The sequence below is a fragment of the Pteropus vampyrus genome, unplaced genomic scaffold (assembly GCF_000151845.1).
Source record: "Pteropus vampyrus isolate Shadow unplaced genomic scaffold, Pvam_2.0 Scaffold281, whole genome shotgun sequence".
NCBI classification, from domain to species: domain Eukaryota; kingdom Metazoa; phylum Chordata; class Mammalia; order Chiroptera; family Pteropodidae; genus Pteropus; species Pteropus vampyrus.
This window is the reverse complement of record NW_011889062.1, coordinates 421,553-446,956: the sequence shown is the minus strand read 5'-3', so window position 1 is coordinate 446,956 and position 25,404 is coordinate 421,553.

The window sequence follows — 25,404 nt, the reverse complement described above, 5'->3', positions numbered from 1 at the left end:
GGGTTCCTTTTTCTCTGCATGCGCGGCAACAATTGTTATTACTTGTCCTGTTGTTTATAGCTATTCTAACAGGTGTGAGATGGTATCTCATTGTAGTTTTGATGTGCATTTCCCTAATAGCTAGCAATGATGAGCATCTTTTCTTATGTTTGTTGGCCATTTGTATGTCTCTAGGGAGAAGCATCTGTTCAGGTCCTCTGCCCATTTTTTGATTGGATTGTTTGTTTTTTTGTTGTTATTGAGTTGTATGAGTTCTTTGTATATTTTAGATATTAGGTCATTATCGGAGGCATTGCTTGTAAATATATTTTCCCATTCGGATAGTTGTCTCTTTACTTTGTTGACAGTTTATTTTGCTGAGCAGAAGCTTTTTAGTTTGAGGTAGTCCCATTTATTTATTTTAGCTTTCACTTCCCATGCCTTTGAGGTCAAATTCATAAAATCCTTTTTAAGGACAAGGTCGTTGAGTTTAGTTCCTATATTTTCTTCTATGCATTTTATTGTTTCAGGTCTTCTATTCAGGTCCTTAATCCATTTTGAGTTAATTTTAGTGTGTGATGATAGACAACAAGCTAGTTTCATTCTTTTGCAGGTGGCCTTCCAATTTTCTTATTACTATTTATTGAAGAGGCTATACTTTCTTCATTGTGTGTTTTCGGCTTTTTTGTCAAAAATTATTTGCCTATATAAATATGGCTTTATTTCTGACTCTTGATTCTGTTCCACTGGTCTGTGTGTCTGTTTTTCTGCCAGTACCATGCCGTTTTGATTATTGTCACTTTGTAGTACAATTTGAAGTCGGGCAGAGTGATGCCTCTAGTCTCGTTCTTTTTTCTCAGGATGGCTTTGGTAATTCGGGATCTTTTGTGCTTCCATACAAATATGATGATTTTTTGTTCTAGTCTTTAAAAAATGCCAATTGTATTTTGATGGGGATTGCGTCAAATCTGTATAGTGCTTTAAGGAATAAAGTAATTTTAACTATGTTGATTCTTCCTTCAGAATATCTTTCTTAAAGTAATTTTAACTATGTTGATTCTTCCTTCAGAATATTCAGAACACAGAATATCTTTCTATTTCTTTGTATCTTCTTCAATTTCTTTTAATAGGGTCTTATAGTTTTCATTATATAGGTCTTTCACATATTTCATTAAGTTTATTACTAGGTGTTTTATTTTTGTTATTGCAATTGCAAAAGGAAATATTTTTTCCACTTCTTTTTCTGACACTTTATTATTAGAATATAGGAACACTATGCATTTTTGAACATTGATTTTGTATGCAGAGACTTTACTGTATTTGCTTTATGTTTTAGTAGTGTTCTTGTGGAATCTTTAGGGTTTTCTGTATAGAGAATCATGTCATCTGCAAATAAGTGACAGTCTGACTTCTTCATTTCCTATTTGGATGCCTTTTATATCTTTCTCTTGCCTGATTACATGTGCTAGGACCTCCAATGTTATATTGAATAACAGTGGTGATAGTGGACAGCCTTGCCTTGTTCCTAATCTTAGAAGGAAAGTTTTTAGTTTTTCACCATTAGGTATAATGTTGGCTGAGGCCTTGTCATATATGGCCTTTATTATGTTAAGGTACTTTCCTTTTATACTGATTTTGTTAAGTGTTTTGATCATAAATAGATGCTGTATCTTGTCAAAGGCTTTTTCTGCATCTATTGATATGATCATATAATTCTTATTTTTAAATTTGTTTATGTAGTGTATCACATTAATTGATTTGCGTATGTTGAACTCTGCCCCTGGGATGAAGTGATATATAATCTTTTTAATATTTTGTTATATTCAGTTCACTAGTACCTTATCTATTTGAGTCTTTAAAAACAGTTTGTAGGAAGCTTGAAGTTGTCTTAGGAAACATTAGCCATAAATTGAACCCCTTTGTTGTTAAACATTTCTAGTAAAACAGTTGCGTGATATTGTTCCCTTTATTCAAGTCATTTGAAAACCAACTTGATTCATTCCTCTGATGTTTTCTACTTTATTTCCACTGAATAATTATTTTATTTAGGTACATAAGCATAATACAGCTCTCTTTCACAGCATCCTTATCTTACTAGGTTTAGAATTACAGGTATAATTATTTCTCAGATGCACCTTTACAAAAGAGAATGGAAATGCATTTCTGTTTGGGAGTTTTTATTATTTTCTAATTGGGTCACTTTGGACAAGACTTTCAATTCATGAACTTCATTCTTCTCATAAAAAAAAGGCTAAAGTATTATTAATCTCTGAAGCTAAGATTCAAAAATCTTAATATGCTATGAACTCATTTTTCTTATGAATATAAAAAGCAGTGTCAAATTTCCACACTGTCATTTTCCAGGAAATATTAAGTGAAATTATACTAAGTTAATTGGCATTATAAATTATTCTGTATGTTTAAACTGGAAATAGGTAGAAAAAATTAAGTGCATTTATTGTCCTGTGAATATATGAACGATTGTGATAGGGATTTATGACAGAATGCTTATCTAACCTATTCCAAGGTTTCAACTGACTATTTGTGAAATATCTGAGCTCTATAATCTATGAAAAATGTCTCTTTTTATCTTGTCTCTTTCGATTATTTTATTTAATATCTTTTTAGCATATAGTTTTTAAAAATATGGCAGGATAATTAAGAAATAAAGCAATCATATTTAAAGTCAAATATAGTAGCTTTCTTTAGTGCATATCCACATGATCAGAAACTCAGAGAACTTTTACATTTTTATATAGTTTTTTTCTAGTAGTTAAAATTTCTAAGTTAATTTTTACCTAACGATATTACTATTTGTAGAAATTTGTCTTTTTTCTCACACAATACATTTTACTGGCTCAAAGTTCCTTTGAGAAAAATATTTAAGTGTATGAACTACATTTCCTAAAATATCTTCTGAAAAGCTGTTTCTGGTATCAAGCAGAGTAAGTCATGCTTGACATAATAAAGTATAACAAATTGTATCTAAGGTTTCATCAAATAAATTAAATGAACGTATTAAGTGACTACTATTTTACAGATATTGACATTAAAAAACAGACTAATATTAATATTAAGTAACTGGTCAACTAATCAAGAATACATACTAATCTAAATTTACATCTACAAAATATATAAAGAAAAAAATTGAGAGAATTAAAAGAAGAAATAGATACAGCCACAATTATAGCAGGAGATTTTGACACATGTATCTTAGTAGTTGTGAGAATAAACACAATAAATAGCAGTATGAAAATTCTGAACAGAATTGGAAAATTAAACTATCGACGTTAGGTACAACACTGCAGAATCTACATTTTTTTCCTAGTACGTAGATAGAGTATTACACAGTTGACTACATACTGTGCTATAAAGAAAGCCACAATAAAACTTAAACCATTAGGATTCTGAGAATTTTCTGACTACAATGAAATTAAATTAGAATACAGTTTTTTTAAAAAGAAAAAGATCTACCAAATAATTCAGAAGTAAGCAATAGCATTTGATGTAACCCATAGATCAGAGAAAAAAAATCTTAATATAAATTAGAAAACATTCAATTAAATGATAATAAGAATAAAACATAACAAAAAGTATGAAATGCAGCTGAAGTCATGCAGGAGAGAAATTTATAGTATTAAAACTGTATATCAAGAATGATAAAATGTTGAAATTCAATTACATAATTTTTACAAGTTAGGAATTACAGAATTAGAACATAAATGGGTAAAATCATCAAATAGTTATCAAAAATGTTATTAAAACATGTAGAATAGAGAAAACAGTAAAGCCAGAAGTTAGATATTGAAATTTAATAGCCTCTAGAAAGACCGATCAATAGAAAGAGAAAAAAGAAAGAGAAGACTTAAAATAAAACTTCAAAAATGCAACAACAACAAAAACTGTTGCAGAATTTAGAGATACTGAACAAAATAGTATTAATATTTTTTATACATTAGTATATATGCCATTATGTATTTGATACATCATATTCTATAATCTATATTTATTAACATTTTTTATGGAGTTCAGTTGAGCTGGGAGAGCGAGAGATGTATTGCCCAGTGTTGGAGTAACCAATTAAAGTTGTAGTCAAAAGTGAATAAAAGAGACCAGACTGGGCATCCTAGTCTTATTCCTGATCTTAAATGAAAAGCTTTCAGGGTATCACCATTGAGTATGATGTTAGCTGTGGACTTGTCATGTATATACTCTCTACTATGTTGAGTATTTTCCCTCTATATCCAGTCTATTGAGAGGTTTTATAATGAAAAGATGTTGAATTTTGTCAAATCCTTTTTCCACATCTATTGAGATGACAATATGATTTTTATCTTTCATTTTGTTAATGTAGTATATAGAATTGATTGACTTGTGGGTATAGAATCATCCTTGCATCGCTGGAATAAATCCCACTTGATCATGGTATAGACCAGTGTTTTAATATATTGTTAAATTCAGTTTGCTAATATTTTATTGAAGATTTTTAAAAATCTATGTTCTTTGTGGATATTGGTCTAAAAATTTTTTTTCTTGTAATGTCCTTCTCTGACTTTTGTATTAGCACAATGCTGGCCTTGTAAAATGAGTTTTAAAGTATTTCCTTCTGTTTTTTAGAAGAGTTTCAAAAGATTCGATATTCTTTTTTAAATACTTGGCAGAATTCATCAGTGAAGCCAAGCTATCTCTTTATGGACTTTTCTTTGTTGGGAAATTTTTTGATTCTGATTCAATGTCCCTATTAGTAATCAGTCTGACCAAATTTTTTATTTCTTCATAATTCAGTCTTGTCAGGTTGTATGTTTCTGGGAATTTCTTTCTTCTATAGGTGTCCAGTTTGTTGGTATATAATCGTTCACAGTAGTCTCATAATTTTTTGTATTATTATGGTATCTGTTGTGCTATCTCACCTTCTATTTATATTTTATTTATTTGAGTAATCTCTCTGTTTTTCTTGGTAAGCCTACTGATGCTTTGACTATATTGTTTATTGTTTCAAAGCCAAATTTTATTTTCATTAACTTTTTCCACATTTCCATGCTGATCTTTATTTCCTTCCTTCTGCTAACTTAAGGTTTAGTTTGTTCTTTTTTTGAGATCTTTTTTTGGTTATCAAATGATCTTTAATTGAAACATTTTCCTTTGTAGTTCTTAACTAGCTGGGTATTCCCCCTGAACCATGTTGATGTTGTGTGTGATGAGACCTTTTTTTTAAATATAAGTGTTTGTATATAAACTTCCTTGTTAGAACTGTTCTTGATGCATTTCATAAGTTTTGGTATGTTGTCTTTTCATTTTCATTTGTCTCAAGATACAGTTTGATTTCTTTTTTAAGTTGTCGGTTGTTTGAGGAACATGTTGCTTAACCGCTATGTTTTTGTGAATTTTCCAGTTTTCTTCTAGAAATTAATTTCTAGTTCTATACAATTATTTTTGGAATGATGTGTGTGATATGATTTCTTTTTCTAAAATATTATTTTTAATTACAATTGATATTCAATATTACATTAGTTTCAGGTGTACAGGGGTTTGACATATAACTTACAAACTGATAACAATGATAAATCTAGTACCCATCTGACACAATACATAGTTATTACAATATTATTGACTATATTCTTTATGCTGTACTTTACATTCCCCGTGACTATTTTGTTATTACTAATTTGTACTTCATAATACTTTCCCCTTTTTTACCCATGCCTCAACCCCATAATTCCCTCCCAATTTGGCAACCATCGAAATGTTTTCTGAGTCTATGAGTTTATTTTCTGTTTTGTTTACATCTTTATTTTGTTCTTTAGATTTGCATGTAAGTGAAATGATATGGCATTTGTTTTTCTCTGTCTGACTTACTCCACTCTGCGCAATACCCTCTAGGTCTATCCTTGTTAGTGCAGGTGGCAAGATTTCATCCTTTTTTTGGTTGAGTAATATTTCATTGTGTATATGTGCCACCTCCTCATTATCCAGTCATCCATTGATGGACATCCAGGTTGCCTCCATAACTTGGCTATGTAAATGATGCTGCAATGAATATATGGATGCATGTGTCTTTTTGAATTAGTGTTCTGGGTTTCTTCACATAAATATTCAGAAGTGGGATTACTGGGTCCTTTTTTGTCTCTTGTTATAGCTTCTGTTTTAAAGTCTATTTTGTCTGGTATAAGTATTGCTACCCCAGCTTTTTTTTTTATTTCCATTTTTATGAAATATTTTTTCCACCCCTTTAGTATCAGTCTTTCTGTATCTTTTGATCTAAAATGATTCTCTTGTAGGTAGCATATGTAAAGGCCTTGTTATCTTATCCATTCAGCATATGTCTTTTGATTAGAGCATTTAATCCATTTACATTTAAAGTAATTGTTGATAGATATGTAGTTATTGCCATTTTATTATTCAGATTTTTTATATCTTTTCTTCCTCCCCCTCCTCTTCCTCCTTCTTCTCCATCTTCTTCTCCTCCCTTTAACAGTTCTGGTAATACTGGTTTTGTAGCAATGAATTCTAGCATTGTTTGGTCTGAGAGGCTCTTTATCTGTCCTTGGATTCTAAATGAAAGCTTTGCTGGTTAGTGTTGTCTTGGTTGTACTTACTTACTTTTCATCACTTTGAATATTTCATGTCAGTCCTTTCTGGGCTGTACAGTTTCTGTGGAGAAATCAGTTGATAATCTAATGGGAGCTAACTGCTTTTTTCTTACTTTTTTTAGGATTCTCTCTTCATCTTTAACATTTGGCATTTTAATTATGAAATGTCTTGGTGTGGGCCTCTTTCGGTTCATCTTGTTTAGGACTCTCTGCACTTCCTGGGCTTTTATGTCTATGTCCTTCACCAGGTTAGGGAAATTTTCAATCATTATTTCTTCTAATAGGTTTTCAATTCCTTACTCTCTCTGTTCTCCTTCGGTACTCTATAATGCGATTGTTTTGTTATGCTTGATGTTGTTCCAGAGGTCCCTTAAACTATCATTTCTTTTTTACTCTATTTTCTTTTCCAGTTGGGTGTTTTTTGGTACCTTGTTTTCCAGATCCCTGATTCAGTCCTCTGCTTTATTGAATCTGCTATTGATTCCTTCTAGTGTATTCTTCATTTCAGTTATTATACTTTTTATTTCTGACTGGTTCTCTTTTATGGTTTCTCTTTCTTTGTGTAAGTTCTTACTGAGTTCATCTATTTTTCTCATAAGTTCATTGAACATTCTTATAATCTGTTGTGAACTTTGTATCTAGTAGATTGCTTGCCTCCATTTCTTTTAGTTTCTTTTGTTCTTTCGTTTGAGGCATGTTTCTTTGTTTCCTCAGTTTGGCTGCTTCCCTGTTTTTGTTTTTATATATTAGGTAGATCTGCTACATCTCCCAGTTTTGGCAGAGTGGCCTTATATAGTAGGTATACAGTGGCACAGTATCCCTAGTCACCTTATTTGGGTGCTTTAGGAGTGTCCCTTGTGTGACTTGTGTGTGTCTTCCTCTTGTAGTTGAGCCTTGATTAACATTGGCACATCATAAGGTGGGATTGACCCTCAGGCTGATTGGCTGTGAGCACTGGCTATGACTACAGTGGATGAGTTGTTGTGCAGGGACTGACCCCAGGGAGCAGGATTCATTTTAGAGGGGCTCTGGTGTCTTCCAAGTCCACTTTTTCTGTATGTCATTTGTGGAGCTAATTAGGTGATGCTCTGGTGTGGTCTGAATCTGGCCACCAGGTGTGCTAGTTCTTGTGCAGGCCCAGGTCAGTTGCTGCACCTGGTAGGAGCTACAAAGTGATCTCTGATTAGTAGCTGCCTGTGTTGTTGGAGTTAGAGATATCTGGGAGAGGCTGTGCTGCAAACTGAGGCCAACTGCCACTAGTGATAGGGACCGCTTAGCAAGAAGAGGTACAGAGCACACTGAGGCTGATTGTTTGGCATTTGTGGATCGTTCAGAGATTTTTAGGGAAGTCCACAGCATGAGCAGTCCATGGCCCCTTGTGAGTAATGGCCCCTGAAAGAGGTTTGGATTATGCATGAGTTGGTTGGGGTAGAGTCTGTGGGAATCACCAGAGTGGGGCAGGCAGTTTTAATCATGTTGATGGAGACTTAAATTTGGTGTCCACCTGTATCTTCCATCTGTGTAGGGGAGGGTTCTGCAGAGGAACAATGATGCCCATCTGACAACTGTGTAGCACTTCTGTCTGAAAGAGAGCTGCCCCTCCAGCCCTTGCCCTGATGCCAAACAACTCTTTTGTCCTCGATGTTTTTCAAGTTGCTGTCCCTTCACTGGAGCTTAGGGTGAGTGTGAGCAATTACGTCCATGTACAGGCCCTTTAAGAGGACACCTGGGTCTCGAGGAGCCCTCCATCTTACCCAGATAAAATCTCGGCTGATTTTCATAGCCAGATGTTGTGCAGACTCCTCGGCACTGGCACAATCAGCTGGGGAGACTGGTTTGGTACTGGGACCTGGAGCTCCTCAGATATCCCTCCCAATTCTTGACCACTACACATGGGTATGGGATAAGCCCATGTCATGTCTCTTTTCCACTACAAATCTCAACATTGTTTTAGCTTTGGTTATAGGATTTCTGTTCAGTTGATTTCGGGTGGTTCTCAAGAGTGGTGGTTCTATAATTTAGTTATAATTTTGATGAGGTTATTGGAAGAGGTGAGCATAGTATTTACCTACTCTGCTGTCTTTACTGGAAATCTTGATATGATTCCAGCTTTCTCAAATTTATTAAGATTTTTTTTGTAGTCTAACATACGATATATCCTGGGTAATATTAAGGCAGAAAAAGAAACAAAAGAGATCCAAATCAGAAAAGTGAAATTGTATCTATTTGCAGATGACATGACATTATAAATAGTCGACCTTAAAGACTCCATCAAAAAACTGTTAGAGCTAATAAACAATTTTAATAAATTTTTAAGCTACAAAAGCAATGTACAAAAATCAGTAGTGTTTCTATATAAAAACAATGAACTATCAGGGAGAGGAATTATGAAAATTATCTCATTTACAATAGCACAAAAAAGAATAAAATACTTAGGAATAAATCAACCAAGGAGGTAAAAGATCTATACACTGAAAATGATGACTTTGATTTTAAAAATTAAGAAACCACAAATAAAGGGAAAGACCACACCAATCTCATAGATTGGAAGAATTAATATTGTTAAAATGTTCATACTACACAAAGTAATCTGCAGATTCAATGCAATCTTTATCAAAATTTTAATGTCATTTTTCACAGAAATAGAAAAAACAATTCTAAAATTTTTACAGAACCACAAAAGACACTGAAAAGTTAAGTAATCTTAAGGAGGAAGAACAAAGCTGAAGGCATCAAAACTCCTGATTCAAACTATATTACAAAACTGTAATAATCAAAACAGCATGGTACTTGCATAAAAAGTAGACATATAGATCAGTGGAACAGAATAGACAGCCTAGAAATAAACTCAATTAATTTTTGGCAAAGGAGTCAAGAATATGAAATGGAGAAAGGATAATATCTTTAATAAATGGTGCTGGGAAAACTGGATATCCATGTGGACCCCTAATCAAATACTACTCACAAAAATCAACTCAAAATTGAATAAAGACTTGAATATAAGACCTGAAATCATAAAACTTCTAAAAGAAAATATAAAGGGTAAGCTCCTTGACATTGTTTTTGGCAATAACTTTTTTAATTTGACACCAAAACAAAAACAACAAAAGAAAAATAAACAAGCGGGACTACATTAAACTAAAGAGCTTCTGCACAACAAAAGAAACTGAACAAAATAAAAGTTCTACCTATGGATTGGGAGAAAATATTTACAAACCACATATCTAATAAGGAGTTAATATCCAAAATATACAAGGAACTTACAACTCAAGAGCAAAAACAACAAATAACTATATTAAAAAATGGGCAGAGAATCTGAATAGTTTTCCAAAGAAAACATACAAGTGACTAAAGGTACAGGAAAAGGTGCTCTACATTACTAATCACCAGAGAAATGCAAATTAAAACCTTAATGAGATATCCCCTAGTACCTGTTAGGATAACTCTTATCAAAATGATAAGAGATAACAAATGCTGTCAAGGATGTGGAGAAAAGGGAATCCTGTACACTGTCAGTGGTAAAGCAAACTGGTATAGCCAGTATGGAAAACAGATTCTCCTGTGAAATCTAAAAGAGAAATACCCTATGATCCAGCAGTCCCACTGTAAGTATACATCCAAAGGAAACAAAGCATTATGTCAAAGAAATATATGCACTTCTATGTTCACAGCATCATTATTCATAATAGCAAAGGTATAAAAACAACTCGTTTCATCCACAGATAAATGGATAAAAGAAATTTGAGAGCTAGATATATATATATATATACACACACACACACGTATACATATACACGCATACATATGCACGCAATGAAATATCATGTAGCCTTTAAAAAGAAAGAAATTATGCCATTTGTAGCAACATAGATGAAATTGGAAGATATTGTACTAAGTGGAAAAAGTCAGACAGAGAAAGAAAACCTTGCATGGGATCACTGAAATCTAAAAAAAAAAAATCAAATTCATAGAAAAAGAGTAGAAAAGTGATTGCCAGAGTCTGGGGGATGGAGGAAATAGAGAGACTAGTAAAAACTTTTAGTTATAAGATGAATAATGTCTGAAGATCGAATGTATGACGGTAACTATAGTTGATAAAACTATTTTGGATAATGGAAATGAAGATCTAATTCACAGTATAGTGAATATAGACAACAATATTGTATTATAATTATCAAACTTACTAAGAAACTAGATTTTAATTATTCCATTCACAGAAATAGGTGATAGTTAATGTGATATGGTAGATGTTCTATCACTACAATGGCCATCTTCTACAATATGTAAATATCAAATGAATATTATGTATGTTTTAAAATATATCAAATAAGTTTCAATTAAAAGTAAAATTTAAAAAGTAATAGATACCTTCCCTCCAAAGATCAAATCTTCAAGAAATAAATGGATTGTTTTAAAAAAAAATTGCAAAAAGATTAAAAAAAAAAAAGAGTTAAGCCTTTACTCATTACTGAGATGGTATAAGCAAAAATTTAAGATCTGAGAAAAAGCTGACTTCCCCTGTTCCTTTGCTCCCCATGGAATGGCATATGCTTGAAGGTCAGGTGAAGCAGCAGAAGACTTCGGGGTCATATCACTGTTGAGGGAGCTGTGAATGAAATGTTCCAGCAATTTTATGGACCTTGTTTTGGGAGGATAGGGGAGCATAGGGGAAGCAGTGCAGAGGAGGAGGGATAGAAGGAGGGCTAGGAGTGCAAAATACAGTGTTATAGGTCAGAGTGAGGAAAAATGTCTTCAGGTTTCCCTTTGCTCCCTGTTATTATGGAGGGCTCAGCAGAAATACCTGAGGAAGTCTTCTGCTCTAAACCTCAGATAAAGAGACATAGAAATAAAGGGACTGGGGCTAGCACTGTAATATGTGAAAGAGCATGACCAGCCTGGAGGGCTGAGATCTTAAGTGTAACTTTCTTTAGAGTTTTTTAGGTGCTATTTATTGAATAACAAAGTTTTCTTTTACTTCTAGTTAGTAGTTTCTATAATGAATAGGTATAGATCTTTTGAAATATTTTTTTTATTTGTGATATAAATTTTTTATTATTTTTAAATATATTGAGTTACAAAAGTCTACAAAAATTTTATGCTTATATTTTAAATGTTGAGAGCTTTTCCCTGAGATTGGGAATGAGGAAAAGATGCCTTTTATTACCATTTATATTGCATTTGGTGTCTAAACTACCAATGAAATAAGGAGGATGGCTAGATAGGTAAATAGATGAAAGGATGGATTGATGTTGGAAAGAGGAAATAAGACTGTCATGTTCACATCATGCAGTTGTACCTTGACAAAAAGTTTTAAGACTGATGCGAAGTCTTTTAGTAAATAAAGTGAGTGACCAGATGATTATTATATGAGATAGACACAAAGAGAGATTAAATATAGTTAATCCAGAAATGACAAGATCAAAGAATGAATATTTTTATGAAAGTGGGAAATAGTTCGAAGGCATCTTTGAGGATCCCTAAGCAAATTTGAGGTGTTTGTTATACATAAAAATCCTCAAAATCTAGTTAAATATTTTGGATAATCTTAGGAAGTTTAGGTAAAGAAATGTGGCATATAAAACAAATCATGATTGCTGGAATTCATGAAAGTCCTCTCTATTTCACAGAATCAATATCTAAAAGGAGTAATGAAGGACTTTGTTGTTTTAAACATCAAGCTTTTATTTTAATCATTCTGAAGGTCAGTTTTTCTTAATTGGCTACATACTACATGGCATTTTTGAAAAGTATACCATATAAATTTCAGTTCTTCATAACTAATTATATATATTGACATTTATATATAATTATATACATGTATGTATATATATTAAACAGTCTACATCTCTAGAATGCAGAGGTAGCCTCCAGTATTTAGCTATTTTTATCAAGATGTGCTATAATTTAGGGTTATTGTGTTCATTCCTTATGTGTATGTGTTTATTCTGTAGTAGAATCCTATATTGAGTTTATTTTTTAAAGGATAAATTGAGACATTAAAATTTTCAAGAGGTTGAGAATACATTGATTCAAATTGAGCAGAGCCAGACCAAAAGTAGTTAAGAACACTCCCTGGTGGGAGCTAGGGGAGAGCTTTTTATAAAGAAAACTCAAAGTAAAGCAATGAAATTATTTGATTGGCTATAGCTTAAGCATTACCTTATTTAAGAAAGCCTAGTTGGTTGGTTGTGATTGATTGTTCTTAAGTTTCACTGTCTCAGAGTGCATAGACTTTGACCTATGTTAAGGTTTGCTTACAGAGGCATTAGAGCCACCCTAGTCTAGTGGCCTTCTCTTTTAATTACTTTACCAACCTCCGTGTAATTTGACCCCACCCCCCAAATAACCTTATGTGGAAAATCCATTCCAAGTGGATTCTTTTTTATATATATATATATATATATATCTTCATCCCTAATGCTTCTAGAAAATGCTAAGAGAATACATTCCTTAATTGTGATACAGAAAATTTTGCTAAAATAGATGCATAAAACACTATCCATGAAGGAAAGGAATTAATATGTTGAATTGCATTTAAGTTAAAAACTTAAGACAGCATTAAAAAAAAAGTATGCATGAGACAGCATTAAAAAAAAGTATGCATGAAATCTGCGGATTGGGAAAAGGTATTGGCAAAGTATGCAAGCAAAAAAATAACTTAAATCAACAAAACTATCTCAGTCTGGATCTCAAACATATTTATACCTGAGGTCAAATTTTACACATTTTCAAAGTTTTAGAAGAACTCTTATTTTAACTTAAGTACTTCAGCTCTCCTAAAAATAGAAGTAAGAGTGCAGATTAAACTGTATAATGAGCAGTTAACTCAATAACTTTTAATGACCATAAAAAACGGATATGTCCAGGACTGAAGTACAATCTCATCCAGGGTCATAAAAGTCTATTTTATGTGCTGTAAATCTCATGAGAGCTATGAAGTATGTGTCCCCTCTTCCAGGCTAAAACCTTGTGGCTTGTCTGACTGCCCTTTATGATGAGAGAGGTTAATATATCTTGCCTATAAATCCCTTGCCTATTTTATAAGAAATGCAGATAAAGATTTTGAACTAAATACATTTGCTAACATACATATATTTACTCAATCCCCTTTATTTAAAAATTACTCAATAAAAATAATCTTATCACACATTCTTTCTGTTCTTAAAAAACAATCAACCTTATATTTCATGGTACATTTAAAGTCAAAAATTGAACTTGAAGTCCATGGTGCTGTTAGTGTAATCAAATATGACTCATTCTCATTAACAATGTAGGGAATGATAAATAAAATCATGAACACTTCTGTACATAAACAATCTAGTCTATTAAGGGCAAAAAATAATAGGATTTGTTTTATGCTATGTAATGTCTTTTGCTATTTCACTTTGCATGTGTCAGCACTGCTTGTGAAAACTAAGCTAGAAAAAAATATATGAACATGTGACACACGAAAATTATACTGACGATTCTTTATCAACTTTTCTGCTCTGTTGGTTAAATGCAAACATTCCATTAACTATATGAGAATGATAACTCTCTAACAGTTTTAACAGTATATACACATACACACACACACACACACACACACACACACACACACACGATGGTGAGAGAAAGCTTTTTTTTTGGCTATTATTTCCCATAAAAAATTTTTTTAACTTGTTTATTGTAGCTACTATATATGATAATTCAATTGTATGCATTATTTCAACCCTGTGTTTTCAGTAAAATGTTCAATAAATGTATTTTAAAAATGCCTTCTTTTCTAACTGCTTGAGATAAAATGTTGCTGTCATTTTACTAAACTGCACAAGCACATAAACATGGCAATAATAAATGTTTTAAAGCTTTTAAAGCACTTAATGGTAGGAAATTAATCTGCATCATCACAATCTCTTTCATAACATTTTTTTAAATAAGTGAAGTCCATCTACTCCATCTTAATGACAAAAAGTGGATCATTTCTTGAAGAGATATGTCAGTGCAAGGAGCAATATAAATTTTCTCTGTACTTTAGAGGTCTGAATATAGGCAATAAAACTTTTCAATTTAATACAGAATGTAACTCTATCTACCTTGGTTTCTTCCAAGATCACAGATTCGTCATTTAACCTAGAACTAGATATTCTAAATGAGAAAGGGAAGCATCCTAAAATTAATGTTCCAAGGTGATATTTGTTCCAGTGAATTTAAAACAATTCCCTTAATCAGCATATATCTTGATTTTGCTGCCGTAAAGATGAAATAGAACAACTGAGATCCTAAGAAATAATACTATTTATCACATTACACAGAGATTTCAAGACAAGAAATATAGTCCTGACTAAACTCTTCTAGTATAATTCAAATATAGTCACATTTTATAAGTTCTACATAGTATTTTTAGTACTTTGCCTATTTGGAAATATTCCTATTTATATAGCATTTAAAACCTGAAGTGGTTCGTCTCAATAGCTAAAGCCAGCATTTTAATGAACACTTTATTTACTTATGATATACAGGTATTCAATACATATAATAATTATATATTGAAAATAAAATTCATATAGCATAGCTTTGGAATGTGAAGTTAAAGAAAGAGCAGGTATACCTTGTACAGAAGTGAAGTTCAACTTAGGCATTTTATTTATTTCTGAAAAATTCAGTTTTCACATATAACATTTATTGAGCTACATTATATGCCAAGAAATAGTCTGTGCATTTTAAGGACCGAGTAATTTAATTCTAATAACAAATTTGCTGCATATTACTTTTATCCACATTTTACACTCAAGAGAAATGAGTTACAGATAAATTAAGCAATATGCCCAGGGTTACAGAGAAGTAAATAGTAGAGCTAGTATTGAAACTCAGTGTCAGAATCCATACTCTTAAGCACTATGCTATACAGCCTTGTAATATATTTGTGTGTGTCTCTGTGTTTATATAGGAATTACAAGATTTTAGGTATAGTTCTTATTACTAAAAAAATATATATACACTAGTAAAAACAATTCATGGTAACAAATATATGTGATGGACAAAGGCATATAATGGTACACTGCTAAATGTATCTATAAAAATAGGAGATATTCCAAATATATACAGAATAATTAACAAAACATGACAAATTTTTTTTTGTTGTGAGCTAATGCTACTATCTACATCTCCTGAATCTACCATCAGAAGATCAAAGAGGAAACGCAAAAGAAACCTAAGGTAGATTGACCTATTATGTTAAATCTTCATGACTATGAAGAGTGTAATATTTAGATATACTTGAGTTATCAAGCATGTCCTCATGAGTAAAGACAAAGATTATTTCAGCCCTAAACAGATCAATGAGAACTCTGCTTGTGAAGAGCACTTATTTCCAGGTAACTAAAGAGATTGCAGTCAAATATATGTAGAGATCACACTATACCAGCACTCCTGTTGAGTATGTGTCAGTAGAAAGAATGCTGGCAGTTTGAATTGCCTCATGCAAAATAATATGTTGAGAGATTGTTTTGCTCTACTTAAGTACTTTTTTAGCCTGAGGAGAGCACAACTGAGAATCAGACATATAGTAACTAGTGAAGTTGAGAAGTCACTACGTTCTTTCCACAATGTCTTAGGTTATATTTAAGAAACTAAGTTGACAGGAAGCTCCAGGCTTTAAAAAAAAAAAAAAAAAAAAGAAACATCAAATAAACAATACGTATTGACTAAAATAATTTTACGAGAGCTCTGAAAACCAGTCAAAAATCTACATCAACTAAGCAAATGCCAAAGAAGTCATATTCAAAATGGTAGGAAATTTCATGGCATTTTTACTCACCCTTGCTTCACTCTTTTTACAGCACTGTACAAGTGGGAGGAAATGGCTCAATTCTATATTCTTTCCCTTGGACCAGAAAAAGTAGAGTAAAAAATGTTTGCAATATTCTGGCCTGTCTGGGCTGCCTGAGAGACTGGTATCTGTCTTGCCTGACTTGGAGATCAGACAGGATTGACAATATTGTTAGGATCTCAGACTGGAAGCCATAGAGAGGCATAGTAGGAGGTGCAGTACATGAAAATTGAAAGAGGACTGTAGTCCCATACATGCCTGGGGACAAGAGATTATGCACAGAGGAATACAATAGCTCATTTAAGGCCCCGAAAAGATTTTGAGTGTGAGTTTTTGAAAAATTAGCTTAGGAAATTATAAAAAGAACAAACACACACACACACACACACACACACACACACACACACACACACACACACACACACACACACACACAGATCCAGAAGAGACATAGACCCAAAATATACCTGAGAAAACCTTAAGCCTTTACAATAGGTTGATCTCAAGCCTTAGTAGCCTGCTAATTATTAAATGTCTTCCACATCAGGTTGCGAAGACTGGGAGAATTTGTTGTTTCTTCCAATGCCCAGTTTTCAACACAAGATTATAAGGCATACAAAGAAACAGGGAAACATGGCCCATTTAAATGAACAAAACAAACCTTTAGAGATGATCTCTAAGGGAACACATGCTGGACATACTAGGCAATGACTTTAAAACAACTGTCTTAAATATACTTAAAGAGCTAAGGAAAACATGGACCAAGAACTAAAGGAATTAAAACTATTTATGAACAAATGAGAATATTAACAAAGAAATTACAAAATTAAAATATTGGAGATGAAAAATATAATTGAAAAATTTACTCATGGGGTCCAACAGAAGACTAACATACAGAAGGAGGAAAGAATAAGCAAATTTGAAAATATGTCACTTAAAATTATTGAGTCCAAGGAGCGAAAAGGAAAAAAAAAAGAATATAGAAAAGTTTACAGAGTCTAAGAGATTTATGCAACATCATCAACCAAACCAATATACACACCATGGGAGTGCCAGGAGGAGAAGTGAGAGAGAAAGAGACAGATTATTTGAAGAAATAATGTTTACAAACTTCCCAAATTTGATGAAATACATGAACATAAATATCCAAGAAGCTTGATAAACTCCAAGTAGAATAAATCTAGAGACCCATACCAAGTCACATTATAATCAAACTGCCAAAGGCCAAAGACTAAGAATCTTGAAAGCAGGAAGAGATAAGTGACTAATCACACATAAAGGATTTCCAATGATATTATTAAAGGATTTCTTATCAAAAATCTTGCAGTTCATGAAATCCTACCATTTGTAATGACATGGATGCACCTAGAGGTTATTTTATACTGAGTGAAATAAGTCAGACATAAAAAGATAAGTACCATATGATTTCACTTATATGCAGAATCTGAGGAACAAAAAAGAACAAACTAATCAAAATCAGATTCATAAATATAGAGGACAATATGGTGATGGCCAGAGGGGAGGCAGTTTTGGGGCTGGTAGAAAGGGGCGAAGGGTTAAAGAAGTATAAATTAGTAGTTGATAGATGGTCATGGAGATGGGAACCATGGCATAGGGAATGCAGTTAGCATTAATGTAATGGCTAGGTGGAGAGCCGGAAGAGTGAAAGAGCAATTAGGGGGGTCGTTTTATAAACTATGTAAATGTCTAACCAATGTACTGTATACTTTAATAATAAAGTATTTAAAAAAAAAAAAAAATCATGTCCAAAAGGTAGTGACTGAGATATTTGAAATGCTGAAAGAAAAAAAATGTTAGCTGCTGAAAGAAAAACTGTTAGCCAAGAGTTATGTCTCCAGTAAAACTGTATAAAAATGAGGGAGAATTTAACATTCCCACACAAAAACTGAAGAAGTTTATTAGCACTAGATCTTTTCTAATGCTAATTAGCAAGATATGCTAATGTGAATCCATCAAATTGAAATTAAGGGACACTAGACAGAAGCAAAGGTAAATACATATACATATATAAAAAAACATTTTATTGTACTTTTGGTTTGCAACTCTACTTTTTATTTTACAGCATTTAAAAGTCGAATATATAAAGAAAATTACTAATGTATGTTAGTAGTTGCCCAATATATAAAGATGTATTTTGTGAAATCGATAATATAAAGTAGGAAAATAAAGCTGTAAATGTAGAGTTTTGGTGTGCAATCGAAGTTCTGTGTATATCAACTTAAGATAAATTATCATAACCTTAGGATGTTATATGCATTCCTCATTACAATAAAAAAGATAATGTGAGAATATACATAAAAAGAAATTAGAAGGGAATCAAAATGTCACTACAGAAAATCAACTAAACATGAAGAAAAGCAGTAATGAAGGAAAAGATTGAACAAAAATCTGTAAGACATACAGAAAACTGTGAAAGTGTTGGTAGTCATTTTAAATGTAAATGGGTTAAACTCCCCAATCAAAGGATATAGTTTGGCAAAATGTATAGAAAAAATGCAGATTCAACAATATGTTGTAACAAGAGGCACACTGTGGTTCTAAGGACACACATAGATTGAGCACGAAGGGATGGAAAAAATATTTCATGTAAATAACAACCAAAAGAGAACAGGGATGGCATTATTCATATCAAACAAAATATATCAGGTAAAAAATTTGTTACAAGAGACAAAGAACAGTATATAATGATAAAATGGTCAAATCACAAAGAAGACTTTAATTATTTATTGGCAGAATTGAAAGTAGGGGAATAAAACACCTTTACAATAATAGTAAGAAACTTTAATATCATACTTTCTACAATGGATAGAATAACCAGAAAGATCAATATTGAAATAGAGCACTTGAACAGCACTATAGACCAAGTATATCTAACAAATATATACAAATTACTCCATCCAAAAACAGCAAAAATACAGTTTTCTTTAGTGCACATGGAATATGCTCCGTGATAGACAATATGTTAGGCCAGAAAACAAGTCTTAAAAGACATATTTCCTATCTACAGAAGAGAAGAATATTTGGGGCACAATTTTCTAGAATAATGATTTAGGGGCACTTAAAATACATGATAAATGAAAGATAGAAAGATGACAATTTACTTCTTGAAATTTGTTATAGCTTTGTGTGAGAAAATTTTGAGTCTTTGGCCATCTCACACATCCCCTTCTACTCCCACCAGTTCATTAGATGCTTGGCTGGGGTTGGAGGAACATCTGTAGTTGACAGAGGTGGAGAATTCAATTCAGAATGGGGGACAAAAACTGGTGCCACAAGTCAGGACAGACAGTTTTTCTGTTCATTTTGGAGTGTTTGGAAGGCCAGCCAGAAATTTAATGGTAAGAATCTGGAAGTGAGAAATCCATAGGTCTAAGGTAATGTCTTCACACATCCCTGGCTAACTGATAAATTATATGTTCAGGATACCGAAGAGAGCACAGCAAAATACGAATCTCGAGATACTTGAGAACTGGCTGCAAGTTTAACTGTCTTCCTTAATTAATATATAGCTTAGTAAGCAAAGCTTAAAGTATCTGATCACAACATCTGCCAAAATATCGGCTAACCTCTAAACTATGCAAACAAGAGTCTGGGTCCCTCAAGAACCATGCTAAAAAAATTGAATTACGATTTAAAAATTTGATGGGATACATCAGCTTGGGAAAAACAATGCAGGGGAAACAAATAGCACAGTTTAAATCTAGCCAAGTTAGTAAAACATATAACAGCAACAACAAAAACCCTCAAAAATAAATCACATTCCAGAGTTAGTTCAAAATATAATTTTCAACAAAAACTGATAGATACACAAGAAAAATTGTGATCTGTCCCATTCTCAAGATAAAAAGTATTTAATAAAAACTGACTCTTAGTGGGCCCAGATATTGGATGTAGCAGAAACAAACTTTAAAGAAGCTATTATATTCAAAGAATTGAAATAAACTATGATTTTAAGAATTAAAAGACAACATACAAACAATGATTTAACAAATAAGAAATATCAACAGAATAAAATAAATTAATAAATAAAACCAAAGGGAAAATCGAGAGTTGAACAATAACTAAAATAAAAAATTCACTAAATATGTCCAATAATAATTTTGTGATGGCAAAAGAACCAGTTAATATAGATCAATGAAAAGAATCCAATATAAATAACAGAAAAAAAATTGTCAAAAATAAAAGAGTCTCTAAGACTCTGAGATAGAATGATGCACTACAACATATGTGTAATGGCAGCAGTAGAAGGAGATTAGAGAGAAAAATACATATATTTGAAGAAAAAAGAAAAAAAGAAAGATCAACCATCACCTGAAGGGGTTTACATGGAAAGAAACTGAGGTCAATGAACTCAAGCAATGGCCTCACTCACCACTATCATGCCTGCAGTATGAATGAACCAAGTTAGCAGTAGATATTTCATAGCAGTAGATATTCCTGTCCTACCTGACCCTGTGTGGAGCAAAGACCAGCTATTCCCACTAGCCCTGCCAAAATTAAAAATTTATAAGTAAAATGAATGAATGTTGTTCTCAACCATGAAGTTTTAAAGTGATTTGTTACACAATAATACATAATTGAAACGACATACATAATTATTTAATTTGTAGGTCACCGAGTGATAGTTTTGCATTAAATAAATGTACATACACTGTTTGGAGTCTTTTGAGTTTAGAAGAGCCTAATAATCTGCAATGGTTAGGTGACCAGTGATAAATACATACTCTAATAATCATAAACCTGCATGCCTGAGAAATGTAATTCATTGATACATGACAAGTTTAATTATAGATATGTAGTTTTTGAATGTTGTGGCATTTCTATTAAAACTTAAATAGTAATATTGCACTATGGGCTATAATGTAACAAGAATGATAACTGTGGATATCTGCCATTTGATCCATAAACATCAAATTCTGTAAACCAGAAATATAGAATGTAAATATTTTAAATAACATGATTTAATTTAATATTGTACTATTTTTTCCCTTAGAAACTATGTAGGGAAGGCATGAAAAATATTGTTTAAAGAGGTTAATTCATGTCTCTCTGTAAAAATAAGATGCTGGGGCCTTGTATGTATTGTCTAAAGCCCAAGAAAAATATGGCTACACTACCCTTTACAACAAGCAATTATAAATTTGAGGACTGCTCAGAGAAGGGAAAATGTTCATTAAGAAAGGGAATGGAGACTTAAGAAATGATCATTCGTGAGTATTGTGAAGAATGGCATCTGACTAAACAATTCCCAATAATGGGCAGAAATTTATCATTTCCATGTGATACTTTGATATGACTTTCTCAACCCAAGTCTCATTAGATCTAGATGCAGAAATGCTTCATGTGAATGGTGTTTTTGAGGGGAGGAAAGTGGAGTGAGAGTAATTTCAAAGTCATGGAGTGAATTTCATATATGAATGAATCATTTTATGATCTGATTTGTGTTCTACTCTTAATATGTTGAAGCCATAAACACTAATATGTCTGAATTTGGGAAAAGGGCCTTTAAATAGGTAATTAAAGTTAAATGAGGTCATAAGGGTGGGGCCTTAATCCAATAGGACTGGTATCTTTATAAGAGGAAGAGACATCAGAGATCTTTGTCTCTGTCTGTCCCTGCCTCTGCATGTACACAAAAGATAGGTCATGTGAAGATACAGCAAGAAGTTGACCATCTTCGAGCTTGGAAGATAGGACTCACTAGAGACTCACCACGGCACCTTATTTTGAACTTCCGGCCTTCATAACTATGAGAAAATAAAAGTCTGTTGTTTAAGCCACTCTATCTGTTGTATTTTCTTTTGGCTGCTCTAGAAGACTAATAAAAGATAGTAGTTTAGAGATATCCTACAACCATAAAACCACCATAATAAAACCACAGTAATATAAAAGGAGGATCGACAGTTTGGCAGAAACTGAAAATTTAAGCCAGAGGTGATTTTGAGAATAAGTTCACATGAACTTAAAGAAACTTCAGGAAGGCATTAGACTTGCCCAAAAAGTAGTATAGATAATTTGAAACAATTTAATGGACAAAATTAAATCCTCTGATGTCTAGAATTTATTTTAATGATTTATTTGAGATAAACCCTGGATTCTTCTATTAAAAAACCATGAGGCGTAAGAGTAACATTAGATTTCCTGATACAATATGGATTATTTGTTTTGTTTCTATTTTATTTTGTTCTGTTCCAAAAATCTATATATAGTGTTTATCATTTTAGTTTTCCATATCTTGAAGTACAGAAGTAATGTACATAGTCTCGTTTTATATTCAAATTAAGTTCTACTTTTCAATATTGAATCTTTGTTCATTCAGTTTGTTTGGAATTGACATAATTTGGATGTTGAGGTGAAGGATGTTCAGAATTACCTTCTTTCAGCTTAATGAATTTCATTGCCTAGGGTATGAAAAATAAAATGCCTCATCTTTTTCAGCTACATGATTGGACAGAAATGTGATAATAACTTTTAAACAGTGAATACCCGAAGAGGATTATGGGTGACTATAGTTTATAATTACAAGTTGTAAAGAGATCAGCAAATGCTTTTTGTGTGAGCAAACAAGATAAATCTCTTCATTAAGATTGGTTAATCAAATTACTCGACAGTGAAAGGAAAGCAGAAGACAGGAAATTGATTAAAAGGTTTTGCCAAATTTAAAATCAGAAATCTGGCTAAAATCCTATTTAATGAAATTAAACATGCAATATTTTTATTGTTGCATAATATTTTTAAAATAATAAAAACATCTAAATCATATTCATTATTCCTTCATAGAGTAAGCAAAATTAATGTTTGTGACATTTCTATGTGCATATATAAACTTCAAAAATTATTGTCTAAAACATTGTATGTTAAAGACTAATTTATCATTTAAAGTAATTTCCATATTAAAATGTACACAAATAGAATTTCTATATCTACATATAGTTTCATTAGATTAATAAATCAGGAATAATTTAAGTATCCCTCCATTTTTGTTATAAATAATGCAATTAACTTATTTATGATAAAATGCCTATTTCTTTTAGATGCAAAAGACTTTTTAAGGTACTGATGTAGCTCTTCTCATACAGAAATACATTTAATGCTTCTCTTCATTCTTCTTTAATCTAATAATAATATAATAATAATAACAGCAACAACTGAGTGTGTTGCCTAGAGTTTTTGGTTTTGTTTTAATTTTCTAAACTGATTCTTGCCCAGGAAACTATTATGTAAACAGAGTAGTTAAAAGTAGCCTAAATATGGGGGCAACCAAAACGGTGTAGATGATAGTCTCTGTTCATCCCTCTGGTGACGAAATCAAAGTTGTGATGGAAACAAGGAGCAGCAGCAAGGAAAAATCGCCTGGAATCTTGATGAACAAACCATACACCTAGGGAGAAATCCAAGAGATCACCCTGCAACAGCAGAAGGTAGGATGGGGCGAGGACGTGGGGATGCCTGGTCTCAAGTGACTGAATGAGACAGAGGCTGCGGCAGCAGCAGAAGCCTCTTAAAAGGGCCACATCAGCGAGCGGATTTTTGTGGTGACGGACCTGCTCGCTCTGAGCATCAGTGCCCATTCGGCTGCGCACAGGGGGTACCAGGGACTTACAGGGAGACGTTGTCGGAGTGAGGGCCGAGGAGAGACTCGCTTTGTACAGAGATGCTGGCAGTATCCATTGTTCCCTGTTGAGCTCTCCCCACTACCAGTGTGCTGGACATAGCGCCACCATAGCTGTGATATCATCAAACTGGATAACAGAGGTCGCTCCACCCAAAGGATTCCCTGAAACGCTGCCTCCCCCAACTCGCGGCCCCACCCAAGCCACATACAGGTTTATCCTCAGCGAGTCAGGTGCTCCCTGCTGAGCAGTGCCTGGACTCACAGTGGAGGCAGCCGGCCTTAGTTTCTGGTGTGGCCTTTTGAGGTAACTATAAGCACAGCATCTGTGGATTGCTTGCTGAATCTCATACAGGTGGCCCCGGAGGGGTAGAGACTTGGGCTAAATTTGACCTGCAGCTGAACCCCTTTCAGGACTGTGCCACTGGACACCTACTTCACAAATCCAGGAAACTTAGGAGCTATGCATAGTACAGAGAAACAGACAGAGAAAGGCAGCGAAAATGGGAAGACAAAGAAGCAGAAACCATATATGAGAGAACAGAACAGAGATCCAGATATAATGAAGTCAAGTGATCTAACATACAGAGTTCAAAACACTAGTTATAAAGATGCTCAATGAACTTTTGGGAAGTGTAGATAAATTCAGTGAGAACTTCAACAAAGAGATAAAAAACATAAAAGTGGAAATGGAAATTATAAAAGGGAGCCAGTCTGAAATGAAGAATACATTATCTGAGATGAGAAGTATATTAAATGGAATAAACAAAGTGAATAAAGAAGAGGATCACATGCCCTATCTAGAGGACAGGAAAGCCAAGGACACTCAATCAGAATGTCAAGAGATAAGATGTCGAGACTATAAAAATAATTTTAAGAGCATATGGGACACTATGAAGGGTCCAAATATCCATCTGGTTGGCATAACTGAAGAAAATCAAAATGTTGAACAGCTGTTTGAAGAAATAATGATGGAAAACTTTCCTAACCTGGTGAAGGAAATGGACACAAAACCCCAGGAAGCTCAGAGAATTCAAAAAATCAGAGATCCAAAGAGGCTCACACCAAGACACATCATAATTAAAATGCCAAAGGTTAAATACAATGAAAGAATATTAAAAGCAGCAAGAGAAAAACAGATAGTTACTTATAAGGGCACACCCATAAGACTGGCAGCTGATTTCTCAAAAGAAACTATGCGGGACAGAAGGGCTTGTCAAAAAATATTCAAAAGAATGAAGACCCAATATCTATAACCAAGAATAATTTATCCAGCAAAGCTATCATTTAGAGTTGAAGGACAGATAAAGAGTTTCCTAGACAAAAATAAAGGAATTTATCACCACTAAGCCAGTATGACAGGAAATGTTGGAAAGACTTCTTTAAGAAGA